We start from the raw sequence: 27,980 nt of genomic DNA on the forward strand, positions 1-27,980 counted from the left end.
AGCAAGTATGGGGGCCCTCTTTAGGACAAGGAAAATGAATTTAAGGTATATACCAGAGCAACTAGAATGACTGAATGACTCAAATGTGCTGTCAAATTACTGTTATACTACATATACGACTTATTAATTAACATATGTAGGAGTTTTATATCCCGATTTCTTCAGGCTATTTCTTCACTGGTGGTAATTCTGCATGCCATTTCCTTTGGAACCAACAGACATTTTTTTCAGAACAAGATGTGTCAGGTAGATTAAGAAGTGATTCAGTATGTTGGGATGCCCTAAATATGAGGTTCTCCAACATAGCACTACTATAATATTTTGCCCTAAAATTACAGGAATTTGATAAATTCCATTTTATTAAAAAAAAGAAAAATCCATGTTGGATTTATAATTATATTAGCTGTATATTTTAGCATATTCCTGACATGACATAACTTCCATTTTGACCAGGGATCAATGAGACATGAGCCTTCCACTTATACGTCTATATTTTTGATGATTGGAAGAAGCTTTCCACAGAGTAGATTCTGTGCCTGTACATTTCCAATCTAGTTTGTCCTCTGTTGTACACGTACTTCTGCTTCTGGAGTCATAGGACATGGTCACATCATGACCTGAACTAGGCATCAGCTGCTGTGTTTGACCACTTTGGGTGAGTTGGCACAGTGGGGATATTCCTGGAAGCCATTCTTAGTCCCAGATGGTAGCAATAATTTAATTCCTCACAGAATTGATTGCTAATCACACAAAGCTATCCTATAAACCCAAAGTAATATATTCCCAATTCACCATCCTCTTAGCCAGAGCTTAAAAATGCTTATAGTCATTCCAAGGCTACTCAACTTAAAGAAAAGTGCTATGGAGAAGAAGTCAGCATGGAAAGAGACAGGGAACTGAACTGATTGTGATCAAAATATCTTACATAACAAATTTGCAAAAATATATGACTGTTGGAGCCCACTGTCAGATCCCTCCCTGGGCCTTAGAAGAGGAGGGGCCAGAAGCTTAAGCTTCATTAGGTTTATGTTACATGTCTTTGAACCCTACCTACTGTGTAACAAGAGAAGCCTCAGGAAGTTAAAAGGCAGTAACTGGGCCAAGGAGGAAAAAGAGTTGAGAAATGTTTATGAGGTAAACTTAGAAGCACTTGGTGAGGGTCTGTAAAGGAAGGAAGGAAGGAAGGAAGGAAGAAAGGAAGGAAAGAAGGAAGAAGGTAATTTTAGAATGACCCCTAGTACTCTGAGTTAGAAACAGCCTAAGTTTTGACATGAAGAGTGTAGACGGAGGAAGAAATGATGAGAGAAATTTTGGACCATTTTGAAAATGTGGAAATATCTCTGGCACAGCCAAGGAGAGATATCTTGTAACATTTATATTCAATTCTGAAACTCAGAGAACACCCTAGGGCTACAGATGGCAGATATAAGTATATAAGTTGTAGTTATAACCTTGAGCATGGATGAGACAGCCCCCCTGCCCTCACCCCTAACCCCTACCCCCAACACACACACATATCACTATGGACAATGACAATGTGCAGAGCAATCAACCACAGAGGGAGCCCAAGAACACTGGGTTTTAAAATGCGAGCAGAGGAAAGGATTTGGCATCAAGAGAAAGATAAGAGAAGAAACTGGAATGAGCTATGCAAAGGAATTCCTGCAAATAAAGAGTTTCTAAAAAGAAAGAGGGTTCAAAACGGACAAAGTTAGAAAAGTTTTAGTTAAGTGGTGAGATTGAAAGCAGAGGCGGTGTAAACCACACATGGAAGAAAGCTGGCTGACTGAGAGAGTGGGAAGAGCTGGGCACTTGTTAGAGAGAAACACTGGGCTGATGAGAAGATTTTCCTTTCTTTTAGCGAGGGAGAAACTTGAGTATGCTTACAGAGTACAGGGAAGATATCAGTAGAGAAGGAGAACTTTGAAATTCAGGGATAACAGAAACAGCTCCCTAAGAAGCTCTTTCTAGCACTCCATCTTCTTAATTCCCTTCTACTTGCAGCATGCATTGAGTATCCCTCCTATCTGTACTTGTGACTCTTTATATATATATTAGACAATTACCTATTTATTTGTTAGTATATCCCACTGGAGAAGTTGGGGCCCTATTTAGTTTGTCTTTAAACCTCTTTTGCTTAGAGCCACGTTTATTGAAGGAAGAGACAGAAAGACACAGGTTAGAGAGCAGAGAAACAGGATCTGTCAACCAAGGGGACTCTTCATAGTATTTTGAAATTTGAGTAAAATGATAAAGATGGGCTTAAATCTTGAGTCGAGTTTACAGAGTTCAGACCGTGCTCTTACCACGTTTGCAGACCCAGATCAATTTCACCTCTAGGGTATCTGACTTTAATATTTTTTAGACTCTTTCCTGCTAGCCCCCTTTTTTGTGTTCTTTACTTCAGAGGCACACTCCTAGCTGTACAGTGCATGTAGAGAGAATATATAACAAGTAGTAGTGGTGAATGAGACCATCAAATAAAAACATTCTGAAACACAGAAACCTATGAGTATCCGAACTAATTAAAAACCCTCCAGGTCACTTTGTACAGGGAGCAACAACAACAACAAAACAACTCTGTTTCACAATCAAGGGCTACTTGTTTTGTCCTGAGCAGCTATTTCTTTTTTTTTTTTTTTTTTTTTTTATTTTTAATTTTTTTTTTTTTTAAACCCACATTTGTTTATTTATTTATTTTTGGCTATGTTGGTTCTTCACTTCTGTGCGAGGGCTTTCTCTAGTTGTGGCAAGCGGGGGGGTCACTCTTCATCGCGGTGCGCGGGCCTCTCACTATCGAGGCCTCTTTTGTTGCTGGAGCACAGGCTCCAGATGCGCAGGCTCAGTAGCCGTGGCTCGCGGGCCCAGCCGCTCCGCGGCACGTGGGATCTTCCCAGACCAGGGCTCGAACCCGTGTCCCCTGCATTAGCAGGCAGACTCTCAACCACTGCACCACCAGGGAAGCCCCTGAGCAGCTATTTCTTAAATTAAAGCTGTTGGTCACCAATTAGACAAGGTAAGAAACTGGGGATTATAGTCTACTCATCAGTGATACTTTTAACCCCCTAAAAGAAAGAAGAAGTAAATGTATGCCCGTTGTTTGTGAATCGATAGTGTCATCTTCATTTGCAAAGGACAGCGCATTAGAACATGTTGATTTAGAGTTCCTTATTCCTGTTGAATAAACACGCAGGTTGCTAATCATCAGCTACTAAATATATTTTCCAAAGGTGAACAAAAGAAGTGGGCAATTTGATGCTGCTTAATTAAGCTCACAACACAGAATTTTTTTATACTCTTAAAAGCATTTGTTTCTGAAAGCTAAATGAGTATAGATTTCTAATAGAAAGATTCCCATCCCCCCAACACACCAACAGCTGTGAGTGATTCTGGCTAGTAAATTATATGCTATCCTCTACATTGCCTTGTAGATGACCTCAACCCTGACCTTGATACAGCAGTATTTCTAAGAATAATAATTTATTCTCTGTGTTAGATGAACTACGCCCATGGTGATTCTCAGCTATAATTCCATACTATTTACTGAAAAACTGGCCCTATATATTCAGATAAATTATAGGTGGAGGAAGAGAGAAAGACAGAGACAGAGAGAGACAGATAGGAGACATATAGGCAGATTTAAAAATAGAAGCATAGATGGATTGGAGGGAAGGTGACCAGGAGGTAGGCAGGGATAAATAGCTATCTTAGTAGTCATCTAGGTAGTGTGGTTTCATATATGTGAATTTTTTCTAATTCCATGCACATTAATTGATTTAGTTATTTTTTTAATTTTAAAAATCTATTTAACCCAAGACATGCAAAATATTATCACTTTAAAATGTTGCTATAAAATTATTGATATTTTACAGTTAATTTCTCATACTAATTCTTTTTTTTAACATCTTTATTAGAGTATAATTGCTTTACAATGGTGTGTCAGTTTCTGCTTTATAACAAAGTGAATCAGTTATACATATACATATGTCCCCACATCTCTTCCCTCTTGCATCTCCCTCTCTCCCACCCTCCCTATCCCACCCCTCTAGGTGGTCACAAAGCACCGAGCTGATCTCCCTGCACGCACATTAATTTAGTGTTACTACAACTTATGTCAGACTTCAAAACCTATTTTCCATTTGTAGGGTTATAGCCACAGATATAGGTATAGATATAGACATAATCTCTGAGGACTTTATAAGGTCATAACACTAATTTACATTCATAGAATTTCTATACCTTAGATTAACATACCTGCAATGAAAATTCCACAATTGTTATACTGACCCATAAACATTTCCATATATCACAGCTCACACTGGCCCACTTTAAAGCTTTGTTTACGTGTATGTTAAGCTCTACATTAATGTTTTGTATTCTGAAAATTTCACCCGCACAGCACCAGTCACTTAATTGCGCTAATTATTATTCACACATTAGCGCCTATTAGTCAGCATGGGTTTCTTTCCATTTTTTAAAAATGTTTTAGCCAGCATTCAGATTGCACTTACTTGGCAGAAACAACTTGTTATAGTGGTTTTCAAAATCTGGCAGTAAGCCTAAGAAGCAACCTCTTTTGCTGTCTGAATTTCCTATTCCAGTCATCGTTACAGATCTAGACAATCTGTTAAACTCATTGAAACTTTATGGGGAAAACGGTGAAGAGGAACTTCAGAAGGTCCCCAAATTCTGTTGTCAAAGCAATGGAGAACAATTTTCTAGTAAATGGGGGTTCAGTTATACTGTGTTTGATATGCAAATACTGGTAGGAATTCATCCTTTATAAACTGTTATAGATTTTTTTTAGTCAGTGTTATTTCACAGAAATCTTAGAAAAACATTTAAGCATACTCAGGGGCATGACCTGCCTAAACTGGATCCCAAATATAATGTATATTAAGATAGAACATTGAAGTTGTCTATAATGAAGATTGAGATTAAGAGTTTCGGTACATATAGTAATAATGAAGTTGAAGTAAATTATAAATATTATATGTAGCTTGCTGGGGATACTAACTTAAGAGCTGGCATTGATAGAGAGGCTATTGTATTAATTACTATTTCCTGTACAATAATAGCAGGCACTCTTATTTTTCTAAACTCTATTAATTAAAAATTTTTCTTTTGGTGGTTTAAAAAAAAACCTCTCATTTTATGGACTGAATTCCTAGAAGGAAACAACAGATTTGTAGACAATCGAAGCAATAAAACAAACCATCACATTCTCCCATATGCTCAGTTTAGTTGACACTGCATCTTGCAGAATCTCAGACTTAGACGGACTTTAAAGAAAATGCCAGTAGAGAAGGAGAGGTTGAAGATTCATGAGTGTCTTAGTCCATTTGGGCACCTATAACAAAGTACCATAGCCTGGATGGCTTATAAACAAAAGAAATTGATTGCCTACAGTTCTGGAGGCTGGAAGTCTGAGTTCAGGGTACCAGCATGGTTGGGTTCTGGTCAGGTCCCTTTTCTGTGTTGCAGACTTCCTTCTTCTCTGTGTATCCTTACATGGTGGAAAGAGGGCAAGAGAGCTCTTTGGCGACTAATCCCATTCACAAGAGACCTCTACCCTCATGACCTGATTATCTCCTAAAGGCCCTCACTTCCATCTCCATCATATTGGGGATCAGGATTTGGTCCATTGCACTGAAGAAGAGGAAGCCATTTCCTGACACTCTGTTCCCTCAGTTAGTTCCTTACCCATGAGCTGAAAGTCTGTAAGTCTCTGCTTGCTGGTCAAGCTAAATCTGGGTTAAATCCTTAGCTCACAGTTCCTGGTTTACTCCATTTAAAATAAAGTGTTAACGTCATCTCTTCAAAATACACTATAGATTCTGGAACACTTGTTCCAAGGCAGTCAGTACTGTAGCATCCCAAAAGGATTAAAATGGAAATCTCTGGGCTCTTTGAAAGCTGGAGAGAACAGAGTGGAGCAAAGCCTTCAGGGAACCCAGATAGTAACTGTAGCAGGGCTGTCAGTATAATTAATTCAGTACAGGTGAACTAAAAGAGTTAGGGGGTAAAAGCAAAATCAAAGACAAGGCCCAGTTAGTACCCACAGGATGAAGGAACCAGTGAAAGAAAGAACAAACTGGGAATCACCTGGATCTGCTGGGGTTAGATAAAAACAAGATCGCAATATAGAGAGGATTAAAGTCAAGCCAGAGTCATTACAAGGACTAAAGATCCAAGAAGCTATGAGAGCCAAGGAGCTGCTAAGAGGTCATTTTGGTGTGATAACTTGGGGGCTATTCCTGATCTTAAAGGATTCCGTAGATGTGAAAAGGCACTGGGATGGAGTGAGAGATTATCGGGGTCACCACCCAAAGCTTTTGCTGTTACCTTACATCTGGGTGAGAGCTCTTCTGGCTTTGTACCTCCATGGTACCTGGCTTGTCCTTTCTTAGGACCTGTGTTCAGCCACACATTTGTTAGTGCCTCTCTCCTCACACTTTAAGCTCTAGAGGTCCAGACTATGCATTTATTCTGCAGTTCCTAGTGCACTGTTTTACAAAGTACTAGTCTAAATTAAACTATCGATATTAACTGAGATATAAATGGATTGAATAATAAATATGTCCACATCTCTGAGGTTGTGTTTCATTTCATGCAGTGTTTTTTAGACTTGTCTTTGGCTATTTAATTCAATTGCTTGGGGTGTGACGAAAATGATGCTGAGGTCACAAGTTCAGTCCTTGTGTGAGCAGCTTGCTGAGCTCTATTTTATGGCCGCTGAGTCCATTGGCCAGCTGTTTTGAAAATGCGTAACACTGGCCACCAGAGGATGAGAAAAGATATGGGGGAATCAGAGGGCCCTTATCACTTCTGATAACAATACACCTCAGAGTATTTGATTCATAATAAATCGGTCTTTGCACATCGGGTCCTGCTGTTTCCCTCAGGAACACTATTTAAAATATTACAGTACTATCCTTTTGGAAGTCCAGGAAGGAATGAGCCCCAGATAGAATTAGGCAGCAGAAAGGAAAGATCAGGAAAATCATCTTTAAGAGAGACCAAGGCTTGAACCTCATCTATGCTGCTTGTGGCTAATGTGACAAGTAGTCTTTCTGAGCCTCAGATTCACTATATGTAAAAACTTAATTTATGGGACTTTTGTGAGAATTAGAGGAGATAATATTAATGTCACAAACCTAATATCACTGTCACAGGTAAATACTTAGTAAATGTTTGCTGTTAGTATAATATTTCCATAACATCTTATGGAAAAACCCAAATGAACTTTTTGGCCAACCCAATAACTTAGAGTTGCAAGTAGACTAAAAGAAAATGGCTGGCCACATATGAGAGTAGCAGGGGTGTAAGAATCAGAGTTATCACGGCTGTCAAGAATCTCAGAGAGATATCCAATCCTGAGTTTTACAGATAAGAAATGGAAGAATCTCAAGTTTAAGTGCCTTGCTTGGTCACAAACTGGCAAAGCTGAGACTAGAACCTCCATCTCCATGTCTAATCTCATCGCTCCTTCATGCTTAGCAGTAGGAGGCAGTCTGAATTCTAATGAGGAATTTAATATTTAGAATACCTTAGTAAGTTCTCTACTGAACACAGAACACACTCTAACTTGGTTACTTAATGTAGGCAATACTTACTGAGTGCTTATCTTATGCCCAACCTTGCCCTAGGTATTGGGATGTTTGAGATTTGTTAAGAGGAATATAAAACTGGCCCTGCCCTTGTGAGGACAAATCTCCAGAGAAGGATCACCATGTAAACAAACAAATACAAGTCAGTGCAGCAAAAGCCCAAGGAAGGAGCTGTACAGTAAAAGAAGTCCTGGAACTTCCCCGGGAGAGGCAATTGAGCTATGCCTCCGAGCAGCTACATGATGCTCTGCAAGTGCTATCAGAGAACGCCAGTCAGTCATTCCTTCTCCTCCTACATTTGCCCATAGAAATGTCTGTCAAATAATATGTTAAGAAAAACTGCCAGAATTTTACACATCATTTTAGTATGTATGGTTGCGCTATGGCCATTTGATAGTAGGATATGAACTTGAGATTCAAACAGAAAACAGTCTTAAGTTTACTTATGTGGCTTTTTAATACCCTGAATTGCTTGGCAATAGCAGAAATTCTTTTTTTTTTCTTCAGTGTTTATACTATTCTCACTCTCAAAAGAAGGGGGAGGCATTTACAACCATCCTTGCTCACCGTATGCTGCATCTGCCCTTGGGTCTTATTCTCATGTAGTCACTTACAGTAGGAAGCCTGCACTCAGGAAAAAGTGCTGGAATCATTGTTCTATTGCATTTGTTTGGAGGAACCAATGGTTAGATAATATTTTGCTTGGTTGAAGAATAACTCTGATACATTGTCTTAACTTTTAAAAGTAGATTTACAACCTTTTGAATATTTCCTCAGCATTACCTTCTGTGTTCTGCTTTTTGTGATCTTAGGCTGCTCTTTGATCAAAGAAATTATCCCTTGATCAAAAATTAATACTGACAAAAATAATTTGATGGATGCTCTGAGTACTCATGTTAAAATTCAAGAAACAAGAATTTGTATTATATTCAAGACTATAATGAATTAATCTAATTTGAAAAAAAGGATACATTTTCAATCTAAAAAATTAATTAAGTAGAACCCCTAATGTTTAATAGAAGTAATGCCCTAAGTAAAATAAGATACTGCTAAAAAGATTCTTGTTTGGTTTTTAAAAAAGGGGTAAGGACTGGGGAGGAAAATAATATTTTTCTTTAGATATTCAAAAAGATCTACTTTGTCAAATGTTACAAATAACCCCTCCTGACAAAAAATAAAAATTAAAATTAAAAAAGCCACCATCTTCGATTTCTTTAACCAAATTGAGCAGGTATCACGGTTTTGCAGCTTTACATTAGGTTAATGTAAAGGTTGTGTTCATTTCACTTACTGTATAATTAGGATTTGAGTCCAAATCCCAGAGTGCGTATGATAGGGATTTTTCTTAAGGTGACTATCTGCTCTTCTCAAAATGGTCTTCTTATTTCTTGTGTTTCTAAAATCAGAAAAGTGAGTATAAACAAACAATAGATGACCTTTGTGTGTAAAACATCTGAGCATAGAAAGATTAATCGACCTGCATCAGTCAGTCATTAAATCAAATAGGAGCTTTTCTTGTACTTTTAAACCTCCGATTTACAGTCAGGCAAACTGTATAAAAAGGCTGGTAATACAGTGACGCCCAATGCCACTGGGCTTTAGAAAGCTGACAGTTCCTGTAAAATAGTCATTAAACAACCTCTAGAAGAGACTCATCAGCAGATGCCCCCAGGTGAAGGAGAGAGAAAGCTGAGAGAATGAAGGAGAATCTAACATCTTAGCATGACTGAATTAAACAGAGCATATTATGCTGATTTTCAGAGTCAGCCCAGTAATTTAATTTTCAGAGCAGTTCCTTTGATTGTAGCAACCATTTTATGAAACATTAATAAAACTTTGTGTGTGTATGTATAACACACATCTCTTTTCCATTTCATTAAGAAAAAGGAGTCAACATAGTCAAATTTGCTGACCATTCTGTAAATGCCAAAAAAAGAAAGATTTTTGTTGTTTTTGTTTTTGAAAAAGCAAAGGAACAGAATAATATAGCTCCCACTGTATTATTCCATAGTAAGCACAAAACAGGGAAAGGAAATAAAGTACATAAATTTATTACATGTTGGTCCATGGGATTTTACATTAAGACTCTGAGCTAAATCATTACTGTAATGTATAATCCAAATGTGATTTTGTACCTCCTGGATAATGATGTCTACCGTGCATCCAAATTAATTATTGTAGAATATACATTGCCCTGTATACTGAGTGTTTAGCAGAGACATCTAAAACAATAGATATGTCTGCATCAAGATACCCAGTGGAGAGTTGTTTTTAATGATTTTTGTTTTACATTTTGAATAACAGAAGATTCACAGATATGAATGTGTTAAAGAAGGAAGGACCTTTAAATAATTAATACAGATGGGCCTCACTTTACAAATACGTATGTTCCTGAAATGTGCATCATAAAACTATTTTCTTTGCAAGTTAACTTGTATTTTCTCATTTATTTCCATCATAAAACTGAAGGTCCATTCTCACTGAAGTAATTTTTGGCTCAAAGACAAGGATCACATTTAAGAATGAATCAACCCTTTTAAATCAGTGGTGAATCTTATATTCAAATCTAGTAATTCTCCTTAGTCTGAGCTTTTTGGTTATAACTCTCTCTTTTCTTTCATGACACAGCCCTTATTTTAGCCTTATTGTTAGATACCTTGTATTCCCCACTCCTCTATATTATTTTTTTAAAGAAATAAGCATATAAAAATGATTAAAAAATCAGAATATTCTTTCAAAGTAACATATAAATACAAATAATACATTTGTTAATGAATAGTAAAAAATAGCCCACACTGCCAGTCACAGCAAGGATGTGGGAAATGTCACAGACTAGGCAGCTCTAGAGGACATTAGGGGACCAGAGACCTGAGTTAACTGCAGATGCTGCAGGTGACTCACCACAGATCTTGTTAGGTCACTTGGCCTCTCTGGGATTTGGTTTCCTCATCTTTAAAATGAGGAGGCCACACTAAAGGGTGAAATGTTTTTTTCCTTCATTATAGCTCTGAGATACCAATAAGGGCTATGTAGGCCTGGTTAGTACTTTCTATAATTCTTTTTTTTTTTTTTTTTTTTTTTTTTTTGCGGTACACGGGCCTCTCACTGCTGTGGTGTCTCCTGTTACGGAGCACAGGCTCCGGACGTGCAGGCTCAGTGGCCATGGCTCATGGGCCCAGCCGCTCCGTGGCATGTGGGATCTTCCCGGACCGGGGCACGAACCCGTGTCCCCTGCATCGGCAGGCGGACTCTCAACTACTGCGCCACCAGGGAAGCCCTATGATTCTTGACGTGCTTATTAATAATAATGTCTTTGTTAAACTTGGCAGTCCTTCCTCATAGTAAGATAGATACCACTAAAAAGACCATGGCCACATGTTATCATATCCAAGAGAGCCATTTCCCAAATACTGTGCGTGTTTAATGATTATTCTTATGTTTGATTTTCACTTTTTATGCTTATGGGTTCTCCCAGCTCTTCTATTAAATTATAAATTTCTATAAATATTTCTGTTCTGAGTTTACAATTTGGACCTTGATATTCGTTTCTATATTTGAGACTCAAAATAATACCCAGGTGGCACAGATAGAATTCAAGTTCTCTTGGGTATTACTATTGTATATAAACCTGCAGAGGATTGTCAGAATTTGTTTCATCTCATTACACCAAACATGTTAATTAACTCTTTAAGTTCCATAATCTTATAAAATGAATAATCTGTTGGGAAAATCATAAAGATTCACATTTAAGCCCATACCTTAGGCACTTGTTAATCACCAACTGTAAAATACCCATAAGATTAAGCACCACACATTCAGGGAAATGAAAATCAGTTGTTTAACAGACTTTCATCTGGGAGAGATTTTATTAAGAGCCTCTTTCATATATGCCAAGATATGAATGCTTGAATATAATTCAATTTTATACAAAATAAAATTCCATTCAAATCTAAAGATAGAATATTTCTATTCCAAGTTACTTTCCACTGAATTACTGAGAAGAATTGAAAGATGGCAATCCCAAATCCTAAATGTATGAAACAAGTCTTCAAATAGTTTAAAAATAACATTCACAAATTCTTGGAGCCATGGTTGACAGCAGAATGAGGCCGACTGCTCAGTGGGTTAAGGTTAATTCCATGGTGTGTAGGAGGAATATAGTCAACTTGAATATTGGTAGCAAACCTTCTTGGTGAGTGAGGCCAATTTCCTGTGATTCTTTTAAAAGGGAAACACAGTGTGGAACCCCAAATGCCAGCCCTAAGTCACACAATCCACTGGGCTACACTTTTTTCAAAAGTTTAATTTCCATTGTTAGTCCTATGAAGAACAGCCCTGCCCTCTCTATTTCCTTACAGAGCTGCTTTTGATGGAAAACTTTGTGGATGTTTGTGATATTGCTCAGAGCCCATTGGCAGATGAGCCTCTCTTGCTGTGGCCTCCATCATTATTTGCCTGTCTTGTCTATTAACGAGCACTATCATCCCATCGTGGGATGACAGCTGCAACACGTACTCAGGCGCAATAAACAGCTAAATGAGGCGCACAGCAATTTCACTTGTCACCAGCGCCCTCGGCACGACTGGCTGCACAGCTTGATGCATAAATTCATGAGGCTGTTGCATATGATGGAGTATGCTTGGCTGAAAGAGGTGATGGATAGCAGGGCAGCTAAAAATGGCCATCACCTTGACTCTGTCAGGACATTTTTTAAAACTACCCCATCAGCTTTTTGGTATTCAATGCACTATCATAGCAGAGAAGACTCTAAGGTATTGATTTGATACTTTTCTTCAATAAAGACTTTTTTGGGGGAGTTTTCTCTAAAAGGAGGTACCATGAACTGAGATGGGTTTCATTTATTCATCATTACCTTTGATGCTGCTAGATTAGCTTACATTTAAGAGTAGAATTTTCTACATAAAAGTCTCAGAATAAATTTCAACCTCAATAATGGGATGAAAACAACATGGGGTTTTGAAAACATTTCTGAATTGTACTGTAGAGCAGTGGATTGGCTAACGTGAGATTTGAAGAATTTGAAAATAAAGCATAGGGATATTTAAACACATAGATTCCAGAGATAGAACTTAAGTACAACTCTTTATAACATTAAATTAAATTCCAAGACACATCATTACATCAGTGTTGGTAATTCATTTTTTAATTGGTATACAAAACACAAGGACTAATACTTTATAAAAGTACCTCCATCAAAGAAGTGCTACAGGACTTCCCTGGTGGCACAGTGGTTGAGAGTCCGCCTGCCCATGCAGGGGACACAAGTTCGTGCCCCGGTCTGGGAAGATCCCACATGCCGTGGAGCGGTTGGGCCCATGAGCCATGGCTGCTGGGCCTGCGCGTCCGGAGCCTGTGCTCCACAACGGGAGAGGCCACAACAGTGAGAGGCCCGCATACCGCAAAAAAAAAAAAAAAAAAAAAAGTGCTACAATGGGGACTTTAAATATAATCAATGATACAATGCATTCATTTCTCTAAAAATATCCCTTTAACCTTTTACTTACTCAGCTACTTGAATTTAAGCTAGAACTCCAACCCCCATAGGCAGGGCCCTGGGTGTCCCACTGAAATGGGCTATACATCCTCCATCTATGTTAGTGGAAGTCATCTAAAGAAGACAAATATAAAGGCAACAATATCAATGAGACAGTTTCCTGCAAAGCTTTATGCATTAATCTCTATCACACAGAGAAATATACACACACCAGTGTAAGGGAAGGAAGTCACTTGTTCTCTAATAAAAGAGAAAACCCTTGATAACAAGCAATTAATAAAGTTGTCATGATTAGTTATGCAACTATGAATCAACATGCACAGTAAAAATGACCACTTTCTATAGACATAAAATATCTATGATTCAATCATAGTGAAAACAGTCATTAATGTGGGTGATTATGAATGATTCTTATGGCTACTTTCCTTCTCTTCCTTTTGTAATAAAGTAGGAACTCCTGAGCGAGAGGTAATCTAACAATTCAGACACATGTAATCTAGATCAGAGAGCAAATTTATTAGCCATTGCCACTTTTGTTCTTATCTTCCCATATCTAGACTCATGTTTCTCAAACACACATGTTCAAAATCCCCTAAACTTAGCAAAAATATTTTTAAAAGCAAGCAAGAAAAAGGTGAAATCAGTGGGGGTAAATTTTAGTATTCATATGAATGCAAAGTGCCATTCCAAATGATGAAAAACATGTCCAAGGATGTAGGAGGAAAATACTTTTGAACTGTTTGAGAGGAAGGGGACTTTTAAAGAAGATACTGTGTTGGCCAAAAAGTTGATTTGGGTTTTCTCCATCTTACAGAAAAACCCAAACAAACATTTTGGCCAACCCAATAATTACATGGCATGCTACCTGATGATATCCTTAAGATACTGCTTTAATAGCTACTCACCTGGCTAGTCCCAGGACTAGGTGGCTCTGATGTGGGTATGGAGGTATAGATACTGGCCGTTGGTGGGGAGGGCAGATGGAGAAGAGAAACTTTGAAAGAATAGGGAAGATTAAGGAGATTCCTTATCAAAAAGACTAGATTGGAGGACACTGTGAACTAATAAAGATAACAACATGCATTGTATACCTACTTGAAGTCAAACATTGAAAGAGCAGGACTAGAGTAGGTAAATGAGACGATCTACTCAAGTACAAAAATTAACGGAGTACCAGAAAAGCTCAATCATCAAGATAAGTGATAATTTAATACAAGATATTTTAAAATATAAATTAATGCAAGATATTCATAATTGTATTAATTCTATTGTTGCATAAAAATTACTGCAAATTTAATGGCTTAAAACAATAACCATTTATTATTTTAATTTCTGTGTGTCAGAAGCCCATCACAGGCATGGTTGGGTCTACTTAGGATCTTATAAGGCTGAAATCAAATTGCAGCTCATAGTTCTCTTCCAAGCTCCTTTCAGTTAATAGCAGAACTCAGTTCTTTGTGGTTGTAAGACTGAGGTCTCCATTTCCTTGTTGCCTGAACCTATCGATTATGTACATTCCTTGTAGCTGCTCCCTAGTACTTGCTTGTGGCTCCCGCCTTCAAATGCAGTGCTGGTAGGTTGAATCCTTCCCACACTTAGAATCTCCCTGCCTTCTGCCTTTCTTTTTCACCATCAGCCAGAGAAAGCTCTCTGTGATTAAAGGCTCATGTGATTAGATCAAGCCCACCCAGATAATTTTCCTATCTTAAAGCCAACTGTGACATACAACATAACATAACATAGCATGACATAAAATTGCATAACATAGCATAACAACATAGCACAACATATCATAACATAATCATGAGAATGATAGCCCATCATGTTTACACATACTGGGGATTGGGAAGGACATTTTTGGGCAGCTATTTGAGATTCTACCTACTACAAAGATGAATAAAATATCAAAATTTTAAATAAAAACAGGATTTAAACCTGCCCTTGTATGACCCTGACTCACTTCCTCACCCAAGGCCCAAATGTGTTTCTGATAAAATCTTTTTTTTCAAAAACAGGCATCTGGCCTATGAATCATTATTTCCCACTCTGAATTTTTTAAATATTGAATTAAAATATTATTTATTTATTGGTGCCACTCTCTCCTTAAATTTTTGTACCTACAGTGAGTGCCTCAGTCACCTCACACTATTCTCAGCCCTTTGTGTTTCACCTGCACCTTCTCAGGTAATTTTCCTCACAACCTTGTAAGGTGGGCCTGACCAATCCCTATCACAAATGGGCTCACAGAGAAGTTAAGTAATTTGCTCACGTACATATAGGTATTAAAAGACAGAGTTGGGATCCTAACTCAGATTCACCTGACTCCAGAAACCAAGTTACTGTCAGCACATTGTGGGCCTTACTAGGAAGGGTCGATGAACAGAGACTATGTCAGCAACTCAGATCATGGATTCAGAATACTTTACCCAGCACTCCCACACTGTTGATTTAAATCATTAAAATGTTTAAGCCTCAGGTTCAGATAATAAGAGGCACATTTTATAGTCTATGGAAAAAGTAAGTGACAAGACTATAAATTCTTTAAGATCAGGGATATCTTTGATTTTATATATAGCTAGCATGCAATAGTTTTGTGAGCAAATTAATATAGAAGAAATGAATGAGATAAAATCATATAAAAACTCTATGACTGCTATGATCTGTGAAGTACCATGCAATCATGATATGCCTTCTGCAGAAACATCAGGTGCCTCTGTTAGGGAAATATCCAATTCTATAATGTTTTATGGAGTTATTTCCCATGATCAGTTTCCTTAATATAATAATTAGTTGAGTCTGAAGACCTAGATTATATATATAGTATTAGACAAACATAGTGGTTTAAGGTTGGTCTCCTGTGCTCTCTAAATTGATAACATAAGACTAAGCAATGTAGTGACTAGAACTGGCTGTAAAAAATGTAAACCAAAAACTCCTCAATGATAAATTAGCTTTTATTTATTTATCAGAATGCACGTTCTGTTAGACCGTGGTCTATGAACAGGAAGCAACCAACAACCACCTGGTTAGTTTAGCTAAGGAAAGAAAAAAAGAGAGAGGAAGAAAAAGAAAGAAAGGGAGGAAGGGAAGCAGGAAGGCAGGAAGGGGAAGAGGGGGAGAGAAAGAGAGAGGAAAGAAAGAAAAAGACAGGGAGGAAGGAAGGAAGGAAAGAAGGAAGGAAGGAAGGGAGAAAGGAAGAAAGGGATGAAAGAAGGAAGGAGGGAAGGCAGGGAGAGAAGGAAGGGAGAGAGGGAGGAAGGGAGGGAGAAAGGGAGGGAGAAAGGAAGAAGGAGAGGGAGAGAAAAGACCTTTCTTGGATAAACTCAGATAATTAGATAACATGATATTTTGAAATATGTTACCTAGAGTCATAACCAACTCTATAATTTGAACTTTAGAATCATTTGCATTTCTTAAAGAACTTACTCTAGAATATTTTTTTATTGAAGTATGCTTTCTTCTTTAAAAAAAAAAAAAGTGACAATCTAACCTAAATGAACATTAGCCAAAGCAGAGTGCAAAATGTTGGAGAGGAATCAGGAGTACATTTTATACTCAACTTTTGGCTAGGCTAGGGCTCCGCACTAGTGCACTCCAGATGATAGATGGGAGCTGTGCTTGGCTCGTATGGATTTGGCTGATATCTGGCTGACCAGAAACACTTTCTTCTTCTGGAAACCCAAATACCTATTTTTTTGAGCAAAATTATCCCAATTCAATTTATTTCTAATATCCTTATTACACTCTTTTCTGTTTATCTGTTGCATTATATAGCCACATCTACAGTGATATATATTTAAAATATGAAACAAATTATTAGTTTGTTTCAGGCCATATGCTTTTAAAAGTTTTAATAAAACTTCAAACTTTTATTAATTATATATTTTAATCCATGGATATGCAAATACTAGATTCATATGCTAAAACATGGCAAAGATGCTATTATCTATTATTCCTGTATGCATATATGTTTATAAGCAATATATGTTTCCATTCTTTAATTTTGTCCTTTCTTTCTTTCCCTACTCATTGACAATGACACATTATGTGGCATCATTTTTATAAAAGAATACCACATAGACTATACATATGTTTCTAGATATGATGGCTCAAATTAACACTACCTTTTCTATTAGCCTCCTGCTTTAACTTGTCTTTTCTTTAGATACATTATTATCCTTTCTCTTAATTATTCTCTTTTCCTTATACTACACAATGATGAGTCTTTCCATTTTAAGAGGTATGAAACAGAGCTTCTCTACCAGAACCTGATCCAGATTCCACTTCAAAATGACAAATGACTAAACAGATACCCTGGTATGTTCCAGAGTGAAAAAACAAGTTTAATAATCATCATCATAACTTCTTTGCTGAGCTTCAACATTAGTCCTGTATGATAGAGCTGATCATGTTATGTCCCTGCCTGAAACAATTCGAGGTTTTCTCCGGGTCTTTAGGATAAGAATTTAGGCCTCCAGAGCACATGGCCTGGCCCTGCTCCTGCCCAGCTGCTCCCGTGTCATCCTACTCATTACTCTCTCCCCTCTAGCTATACTTAATTTCTTCTACTTCCACCCATGTGGACTGCATACTCATATGGATTAATTCTTTTAGTTTAATACTCAAAATGACTCTAGGAATTAGACAATAACGTTATCTTTACTTATATGTGAAGAAACTGAGACACAGAGAGGCTAAATAACGTAACAAGGACATGTAGATAAGAAGTCACAGAGCTAAGATCTTGCCCCATAGGCCAGAACTTAAGCACTCCTTGGAATTTCTACAAAGAGGAAAGTCTACAGATGTTCCTCAACTTATGATGGGGCTATGTCCCCAAAAACTCATCATAAGTAAAAAATATTGTAAGCTGAAAATGCATTTAATACATCTATCTTACCAAACACCATAGCTTAGCCTGGCCTACCTTAAACATACTCAGAACACTTATATTAGCCTACAGCTGGACAAAATCATCTCTACACGAAGCTTTTTTTTTTACAATAAGGTGTTGAATATCTCATGTAATTTACTGAATACTCTACTTAAGTGAAAACCAGGAAAGATGTATGGGCACAGACGGTTGTCAGTGTATCAGTTGTGTATCCTCATGATCACATGGCTGACCTGGAGCTGCAGCTCTTGCTACTGCTCAGCACCACAAGAATTTGCATTGCATATCACCAGCCTGGGAAAAGATCAGAATTCAGAATTTGATGTATGGTTTCTAGTGAAAGGGTATCACTTTTGCACCATTGTCAAGTCAAAAAATCCTAAATTGAAACATTGTAAGTTGGGGACTGTCTGTATTTTGTTGTTTTATTTGGTCTAGTTATTTGGCAAAACATCTTTGGAAAAACAAGAATAATTAACTACTTTCTAGGCAGTAAATGTCAATGTGCCAGTCCTCCAATTACCTTCTCTAAAAACCTATTTATCCACACCTTGACCTAGTTTGATGTGCATTTCTGTGTAAATACTTCTAAATAGTTTACAGACCAATCCCTCAAATATCTATAATGAATTTGACATTCTTTGAACATGTGTATTCTCAAACTATTAATTAGTTTGTATAATATTTTTGAGATGAAGATATTGATTAGTTTGTATGGTAATTTTGAGACATTATGACTAAGATGATCAATATTTCTGGCAAATGCTCATCTGCAGGAAATCCAAATTGAAAGATTTTCTTCTAAAAGGCTATTTGCCCAGAGATAACTCTTTAAAAAATGGGCAGGAAAACATCAAGTCAAATTTATGTATGACTATACTATTGTAGTAGTAAATGACAATTGCAGAGATATGATAGGAAAGATAATTGTGATACTTTTGCGATAAAGTATCAATTCCTATCCCCTTCTCCAATGACAATGATATTAAATGCTTATTAATGAATTCTTTACTATTTACTGGTAGGGAGTATTTTTAGTGAAAGGTACTTGGACTTGGAAATTTATAAACCTTGCTCTATTAATTACTAGATGTCTGCCCTTGGGCAAGTTAAACCTTCTTAACTCCAATTTCTTCATTTATAAAATGGGTGATTTTACTTGCCATGTAGGTTTTGAGGATTAAATGAGGTAAGATGTAAAATGTATAGCTCTGCACATTTACATATATTAGAAGTTATATACCTAATGCTGTCGCTTTATTTTTAACTCCTCTCTAATTAGATAGTCTAGAAGATGTTGATAGTAGTTGTTTCTTTTTAAAACTTATTTCAGCTTTCAATATTGTTGCGAATTATTCTAGCCATACAAAATAAGAAGTGACTACATCATGGTGCTGAGATTTATAGGTGAAATGAACACACTGATCACATTACTGTTTCTTTTAGGATATAGATTTCTCTTAAATAATTATAAATTTCAGATTAGCCCAAAATAAACTTGAGTATTGCTTGTCTGATACAAAATAGAATTAGCCAACCTAGCTTTTGGCTTGATAAAGATGAATGAAATTTAAAACTCTAGAGTCCCATTAAAAACAAATATAAATGAGAATTTCAACTCTTAATTGGAATATTTCCCAATATATGTACATTTAATAACACATGTCCAAATGCCTTGATTTAGGAATAGAATTTTCATACTCATGTGAATATGTGTCACTGTTTTACATATAAAAGAAGTATAAAAATAAGGAAATGTTCAGAAAAAAATATTGTATTTGTGTAAAAATATTAACATGAAAGGATTATTCTTAAAGATTATTTGGAAGAGGAGTTTAGAGGTTCATAATCTATCCAAAATATAAGTAAATAATTAAAACTTTAATTACCCCAGCATCTACTGTAGTATGTGATATCCTTTAAATGATCAGTGAATGATACATAACAAGCAAATGAAGGAATGAATGAATACACTTAAAAAAGTGATATCCCATTCTTGTTATATACATCTTCCCCCTCTGGTGCAGGTGACAGAATTCTGTAATTCAAGATTCAACAAAAAGAAACTGTATCAAGCTATAACTTCTAAACCAGTACAGTTTATTATTGTATGTTGGCTTGGTATACAATAGAGATGCTAAGGGAGACTACAATAGATTGAAAACTTAAACCGAAATCACGTTTTAAATAAAAATGCACACACTCTTTCAGTTAGTGACATTGTAAGTTCTCAGTCATCCATTCTGAAAATCTGAGTTAGTATCTATTCGACTTCTTACAGCTAGTCTTTTTTTGTAAATCAAGAAGAGTTGCTGTTTGATTTTATAATATCAAAGCCACATCTTTTCTATTCTTTAGTTACCACCTAGACTCAGACTCATACAGTCCCTACCCCTCATTCAACCTGCCCTCTCCATTTTTCCCAGTTACTTGTTTAAAGGTCTATACTGGTCACTTCATTGTCTTGCTCAAAAAATCCTCATTTGTTCCTTTTGCTAATAGTTGTGTTTTTCAAGCTGCTCCACAGTTTCTAGGGGTCTTTTGAGAGGCCTCAGGGTCTTCTGGGAGTGGGGAGGAAGGAAGATCCAAGGGATGCAGGAGGGTAGGAGTTTAGACCTTAAACCTACTTCAAACAGAGAAGCATTGCTTTTATCTGTTCCATAGATGAAGCTTCTGTTAGAGATTTTATTTGATGAAAGTCTAAAGACTGTTTGAAAACCTTAGGTCTATATATGGTCTCAACTCCCATCAGAGTCCCAGCCATGGTCTTTCTCCAATGAGTGAGAGCACACCTGTCCAGATTTGTGTTATGCCATACTTTTCCAGGTTTCTTGTTTCAGCCACACCAGGACACTCATGGCTTTTGCCATGAGTTTTGTATTCTCCCTCAGGTTTCCTTCATAGGCTCTTCAATCCTGAATCCCCTCCAATCCCTCCTTGTTGAATTCCTCCTACACTTCAAAGCTCAGTTCAAATGCCACCTCCTTCTCAACCTCAAAACATTCCCCTTCTGATTCTTTGGAATCTCAATTGCTCTTTTTTGAACCTCTATTGTAACTATTACCATATTTTGCCTATGTACTTGAATACATGTTTACTTATCCATGAGACTGTAAACTGATGTCAGAAACCATAATAATTTCAAGTTTTCTTATTGCACGCCTATGTTTAACTCTTAATACATTTTATTAAGTAATAATCAAAGTAATAATAAGTAAATTAAGTATACTGTACATTTATTAGATTAACTTTATTCAATTACTGAAAAAAATCTGTATCCTGTTATACTAGATGCTAAGGATTGTATTCAATATTTTTTAAAATAATATTTTAATGAACATGGCTAGAATTGATCTTACCAGTCAAAACTCTTAAGTTTGCCAAAGAGGGATCATTACTTCTGATTTAAAAAATGTGGAAACTGAAGAACTAGGAGGTTACAGCATTTTTTTCACCTTGGAAAATAGGCCTAGAGAACCAGAAAGCTATACTTATTTTCTCTACTTAACCCACTAGGGAGCCCTTATTTCACCTTAACTTTTCATTTTTAGTTTTCCTCAGACTGTTCCCAATAAGCTTCGCTTAAACTTCCTCGAAAACTTTCCTCCCTTTCCTCAGCATGGGAGCACCTTCCATTTTGTGTGATACAGTCTCTATCTGGATAAGCCATACATATTTAGTTCTTTTTAATCTCACTTCACATCAGCCCTTCCAGCCCCTCAATCATTTTTGTAGCTCTCTCTGAATTCCCTCCAGAACGTTGACATCCTTCTGCTACTGAGGTTTTCATAAATGGACACACTTTTCTGACTCACGATGTGTTATCTCTGCATGTGCTGCCCAAACAGTTTTTATAAACCACTATATCATCCCGTGCAATCTCATACTAATTTTCTGTAACTATCACTCCCAGGTTTCATTCAACATTACTACTTTCCAAGTACAGTAGCTTCATTTCCCTGATTATCTGTGAATTTTCATCTAAGATGCATTACTTTACATTTTTCAAAGCCTAATCTTATTTTGATATTGCCTACTCAGAGCTGTAACCTCTCTATGTTCATAAATATATTTTCAGTTATAGCTAGTGGTTGCAAACCACACAAATTTTGTGATATTTCTAACTGTAATATATGATTCAGCTACCCTTTCTAATTATTAGTCTTAAATCAAGTTAATATATTATACAGACCCTTGTCATTTCCCTTTATCTCTTTCCCAAAAGAGAATACTTACACATCCTAGGTAGTCTCACCCCTCAGTCTATTGTCACATATTTTATCTTTTGCTTATATGCTTTCATGTGGATGAGTGACTGATGCATCACACATTTCCCAGCCTATTGGGGTTGGTTTTCTAAGTCATATTTTTAATATAACATATTAAAATACACATCAAGCCATGTAATGCATGCTCTAATGCATAAAAAGTGTTTTCTTTCTATTGTTTTTACTAGACTTTGAAAACTGTAATTCAAGAATTACAGTATTGAGTTTAAGTTACTCTTTTGGATCAAAAGAAATAATTATTCCTTGCACTCCCATTTATAAAGGAGAAAAGATTTCTTTTTAGGAATTATCCCTTTATTCATCTTAGTTGGACAGACAAAGCCTCAGAATTCCTTCTACACTTCCTTCTATGGCATTCCTACCTGTAGCTCCTGCAGGGGAAAGGGGCCCAGGTGATCCCTTAAGCATAAAACGGATGATCTGTTGTTCAGACCTGGGGTGAGGACTTGATACCAAGGTAGTCCATCTGGAGCCTACTAGGTAGTCTGATGCAAGAATTCTGTCCATATATAGATATAGTGATGTAACATATATTAATATTTTTATATATCTGCAAATGTAATGAAAGTATTGTTATTAAAATTTTAGTAGTGGGGGACTTGAGATATAAAGAGTTTGAATGGCTTAACTCCAAACATATCAGTCAAAAGGCGACTTTTGCAGCACCAGGAATCCAATATTTATAACTGCAGGAAAGCTCAGAGTTAACCCAGTATTGGATTTCCATTGACCGCAGAAGTCTCTCTTCTTCTGCACATGCCCTTTAAAGCCAAAGCTTGGGGTCACCCAGGACTATAGTTTGCTGATGGCTACAGGACTCACCCACATCCTGGACCTGGAGGATTTCTATTACTATTTTGTGGGGTCATTCCTCACAAGAGGATGCTATATGTATTTTAACTGGAGTATTTAGATGTTTTGTAGTGGGAAATTTTCAGGACGTCTAGCTTGCCATTTTGCCAGGAGGAAAAGACTGCAATGGCTTCATGCATCTGTGTGTATCCTGACCTGGAAAGTCCTTGAGGCCTCTTCTGCATGTATGCCCTCTGCCAAACCATGCCCGCAGATTGAAGGTGGCAACACATTTTTTAAAAGTAATTGAACAAATGAATTCATCCATTTGACTCATTAGTTGACTAAAACAATAGATCAATGACAATTCATTAAAACCTCAGCCTGTTAAGCATTAATGTCTTGTGGAGATATCTTCTAAGGAATAGGTGGAACTCAGAAATGGATAGGGCATCTCAGTAATGCTGATCTACTCAAAGGCTCTTGGCCCATCCTGGGTTATGAAATCCTTTGCCTATCTGAGGAAATCCAGGGATTCTTCTTAAAGAAAAATGCATGTATGCAGAGAATATATGTGGCCTATGGTTTTGTTTGGTTCATAGCTCTCGGACACTCATCCACAGACCCCAAGGTATGTATGGCACAGCCAAAATTCCTCACAAGAAGAGTTTGATTAGTTTGAAGCTACTGGCATTATTACCCCTGGACACATGACCATACCTCTGTTTTACACAGTCACTTAAATTCACCCATTACTCACTCCCGAAGTCTCAGAGTCATGGACAAGAATGTCTAATGGGCTCTGCCTATGTCAATCTCCTAAAGGATTAGATGCAAGGCTGATGGGGAAGGTACCAGCTACCCCTTCTCAGCATCTGTTGCGGGAGACCCTACCACCCACTTATTCTGGGATATTCTTCCAAAGAGGAGGGGTGTTTGAATCTGGGTAGTCAAAATCACAAATATTCATTGAATCCTCAAAAACAAAGCAAAAGAACAAAATTCTTGCAAAGCTGAAAAAAAACATTAACCACATTCCACTACTCCAATCCAGTGTTAAAATGTTTCAGTATTTCCTTCATTTTTCCCCTAATTAATTATTTTTCTTATCATTGTCTTATCTTCAATTTTGTTTTGCTTCTCACTCAATATCAGTATTACACAATAAACAACAAACTATAAGCTCTATAATTACAGTTATATTTGTATTTATGTAATATCTGTTTATATATCTGTGTATCTATCTAACTATCAAATAATCAATCCATCTTTTCCTGGAACAAAATAATACTAATAGCATTTATGTCTGGATAGTACAATTTTTTTTTTTTTTTTGCGGTACGCGGGCCTCTCACTGCTGCGGCCTCTCCCGTTGCGGAGGACAGGCTCCGGACGCACAGGCTCAGCGGCCATGGCTCACGGGCCCAGCTGCTCCGCGGCATGTGGGATCCTCCCGGACCGGGGCACAAACCCGCGTCCCCCGCATCGGCAGGTGGACCCTCAACCACTGCGCCACCAGGGAAGCCCCGATAGTACAATTTTAATTGTTATATTTTACTGTGTCTTATGGCTTCTAGAGTGTGTTCTAAGGTTTCCTTTACACTGGGAATTCCCTGGTGGTCCAGTGGTTAGGACTTCTAGCTTTCACTGCTGAGGGCCCGGGTTCAATCCCTAGTCAGGGAACTAAGACCCTGCAAGCCATGTGGCTTGGAAAAAAAAAAAAAATATATATATATATATATATGTATATATATATATATATTGCCAAAAACAACCAAAAAAAAAAGACTAAGGTTTCCTTTTTACTAGAAGAAATGCAGTAAAAGTATCAAAATAAATCAGTTTCCATATGTCCATATTTTTCATAGCATGGCATTCGTAATACTAATTTTCAGTTGTAGCATAATTTCCATTGAGTAATTGAGGGCAGTAATATTAGCTCTTATTTTCTTTTACTGTCATAAAAATGAATATTTTTTCTATTTTTGGATTACTTTTCCAAAATAATTTCCATAAACGCAGTTATTGGCTGAAAGGTTACAAACATTTTGTTACTCTTAGTAGATATTGCCAAACTGCTTTCCAAAATCTTGTACCAATCGATAATACCTCCAACCAAGAATGATAATTTCATGGCCTCCTTGTCTACATTTGTAATATAATTAAAATTTTTTGATAAGCCAATATAAAAAATGGCAATTGATTTTTGTTTTACTTTGTCTGCCTCTGGTTATCTGAGCAAGGTTTAACATGTTCCATGTTTATTTGTAAACTTATTGCATTACTCTGCATATTCTATTTTGTGTAGTTTCTATTCTATATATACTCAAGTATTTCACATACCTGAAAGTGTAGCATATACTTTTAAGTGCTTCATTTACCTAACCATCCATTTTGTTTATAAACAGGGAATCACATATTACACTCATCTGCAATAAGCGAGCAAACTTATATTTTCAGATTTGCTCAAATGGGTCTATTTTCCTTACTATGGCTACATCTTCCCTTTCTTCCCAAGCAGAAAAAGTAATCAAACACAGGCACACCAAACACACAAAATCAAAATTGTCAATAGATAAATTCAATGATTTTTTAAATGTTAGTTTTTCTTATTGACAACTCCACATCACTCATTCTCCCAGATAACTTTTTTTCCCCTGATTTTGAAATAATTTTCTTTCTGTTTGTTTGATGAAAGCAAGTTTGCTTGCCTGATCATGGAGTATCAGATGAGTCGATAGAGTTGGCTACTGGAGAATTTACAGCTTCAGATCAATCATCTGTATTAGAGACAGTGGGGATTTATGATGAAGAGTTATGGTGGCAAAGGGACAGATGAGAAAGATGTTTGTGACCCTGGGGATTTAGTCCGACCACAATGAAGAGAATAGAAGGAAAGAAATGTGTGCTTGTCTGGCATAACAAGAGCAATGGATTTGGAAGAGAAGGGTGAAAAGAATTAGGTTTGACTGAAAGTCTGCTCCATGCATGAGGTATTTGAGTTGTTCATTTGCTCCAAACAAAACATTTTCTAATTTTTACTCCCAGGACAGCAGGAAAAGAGGGAAATGAAGAAAACTTAATGATAAGTTGGAAGAAGCAGGTAAATAATTTTGGAGTAGTCTGGTTATGACTGAATAGCAAATATGAATAAGAGAGGAAAACTTTTGTGTATTATAGAGATGAAAAAATCAGCATGAAATTTTGAGAAATAATGAAGTCTTCATGCCCTGTGAAGGTATTAGCAAAACACTGAGAAAGGCAAGACTGGCAGAGGAGACAGCGATGAAGACAGAAACTGGGGACTTATCTACACAGACAAGGTAGTCAAAACCATCTGTGAAGCATAGCTCTTTAAGAGAAAAAAATTGCATCTATCTCCCCAAATACCATACAGGAAGGTACTGTGAGAAAGCTGAGGATTCATCAGAAAGGATCCATAGAATCAGGGAGCAGTATTTATGGAAAGGCCATTTTGTGGCATGTGCTAATTAGTTATATATGTAGAAAGATGAATAAGATGTATTTAGTACGAAATTTCAAAATTTTGTTCAAGGAGTAGTAGGAAAATAAAACAAAAGGAAGAAAAATGTTTTATCTAGTCATATTTTAAAAATCCTTTCAAGAAAGTAAAATAACTATGTTATGTTTTATTTGCCCTGAAATCTTAAAATGACAACTAACAGCCAGAAAGCCACAATTATGCTTTGTGCTGAGGTTTCATCAAATAATTTAGTTTTTATAAAATCTAGCATACTGTGTGTTTCTATTATGAATATAATAATAAATATTTTAGAAATTTTGGAAATTACTGAGAAATAGAAGAAAGATTAACAAAACCATCTATAGTCACATCATTTGGGGGAATTGCTTGAATGCCTTTCCACTAATTTAGACTTGCATGGTATTTGTTTTTTCGTTTGACTCTTTATTTTTTTGGTATACTTATTTTCTAATAGCTATAGTCACATGTGAAAATAATATTGTGATGTCTTTTTTCACACACTTTACAAACGAGTGCTTTCTAAGTTATTTCTGTACTTCAAAAAATTTCAAAATAGTCAAGCAAGTGGTTAAAATACAATTTACCTATTTCCTTAATATTGAACATTTAAATAATGCTAAACTAGGTAGCTTGATAAATTTTAAGTATTTTATTATCATTAGTATTATCCACTCCCATGAGAATTGCTATTTTAGGGAAATCATCAGAAAGTACCTAAATAACCTTAATATAAAGCTAATACCTTTTTCATTTATCTACTTGCTGCATAATAAACAATCTTAAACTAAAAAAAAAAAAAAAGAGCTCCCAAATCTACAAATTGAACAGGGTTTGGCAGGCACAGTTCAAGATGACCACAAGCTAAGTCATCATCATTAGTATCCAGAAGTATCTATTGAGCCTCTGTAAGACTTGACGCTTATCTCATTGAAAGACGTGAGATGGTATAGAATCTTCCCAGAGGAGAACATGTGGTATGTATTCAGGAAGGGCTGTCTGTATTCAGGTATGTGACTGGACTTGAATGCCTTGAATGAAAGACCAACAGGTGGAGAACAATTTCAATATGATGGTAAGGGGCAACTCTGAGGCATCACCTTAAGTCTTTCTAAGGTCTTAATAAATGATATTACCACCCTTGATTTGATCTTTGGCCAGGATTAGTTTCTTAATTTGAGAATGGTTTGCCTTCAGGAGAGATGGGAACGAGAAACAGTTTTATTTTGGGACCACCATAAGTCCTGGATCATTTATATTTCCTCAAATTTTGCCTATCAACAGATCAGTTCTTAGCTCATCTCTGATCTCTCATTTTAGTCTAGGCAGCTAGAAAAAGTCAGGTGGTACCTTCAATAGTTTTTCTGGAAATCTTCTT

Source organism: Mesoplodon mirus (genome assembly GCF_964341445.2).
Source record: "Mesoplodon mirus genome assembly, chromosome: 10".
In the NCBI taxonomy this organism is placed as follows: Eukaryota; Metazoa; Chordata; class Mammalia; order Artiodactyla; family Ziphiidae; genus Mesoplodon; species Mesoplodon mirus.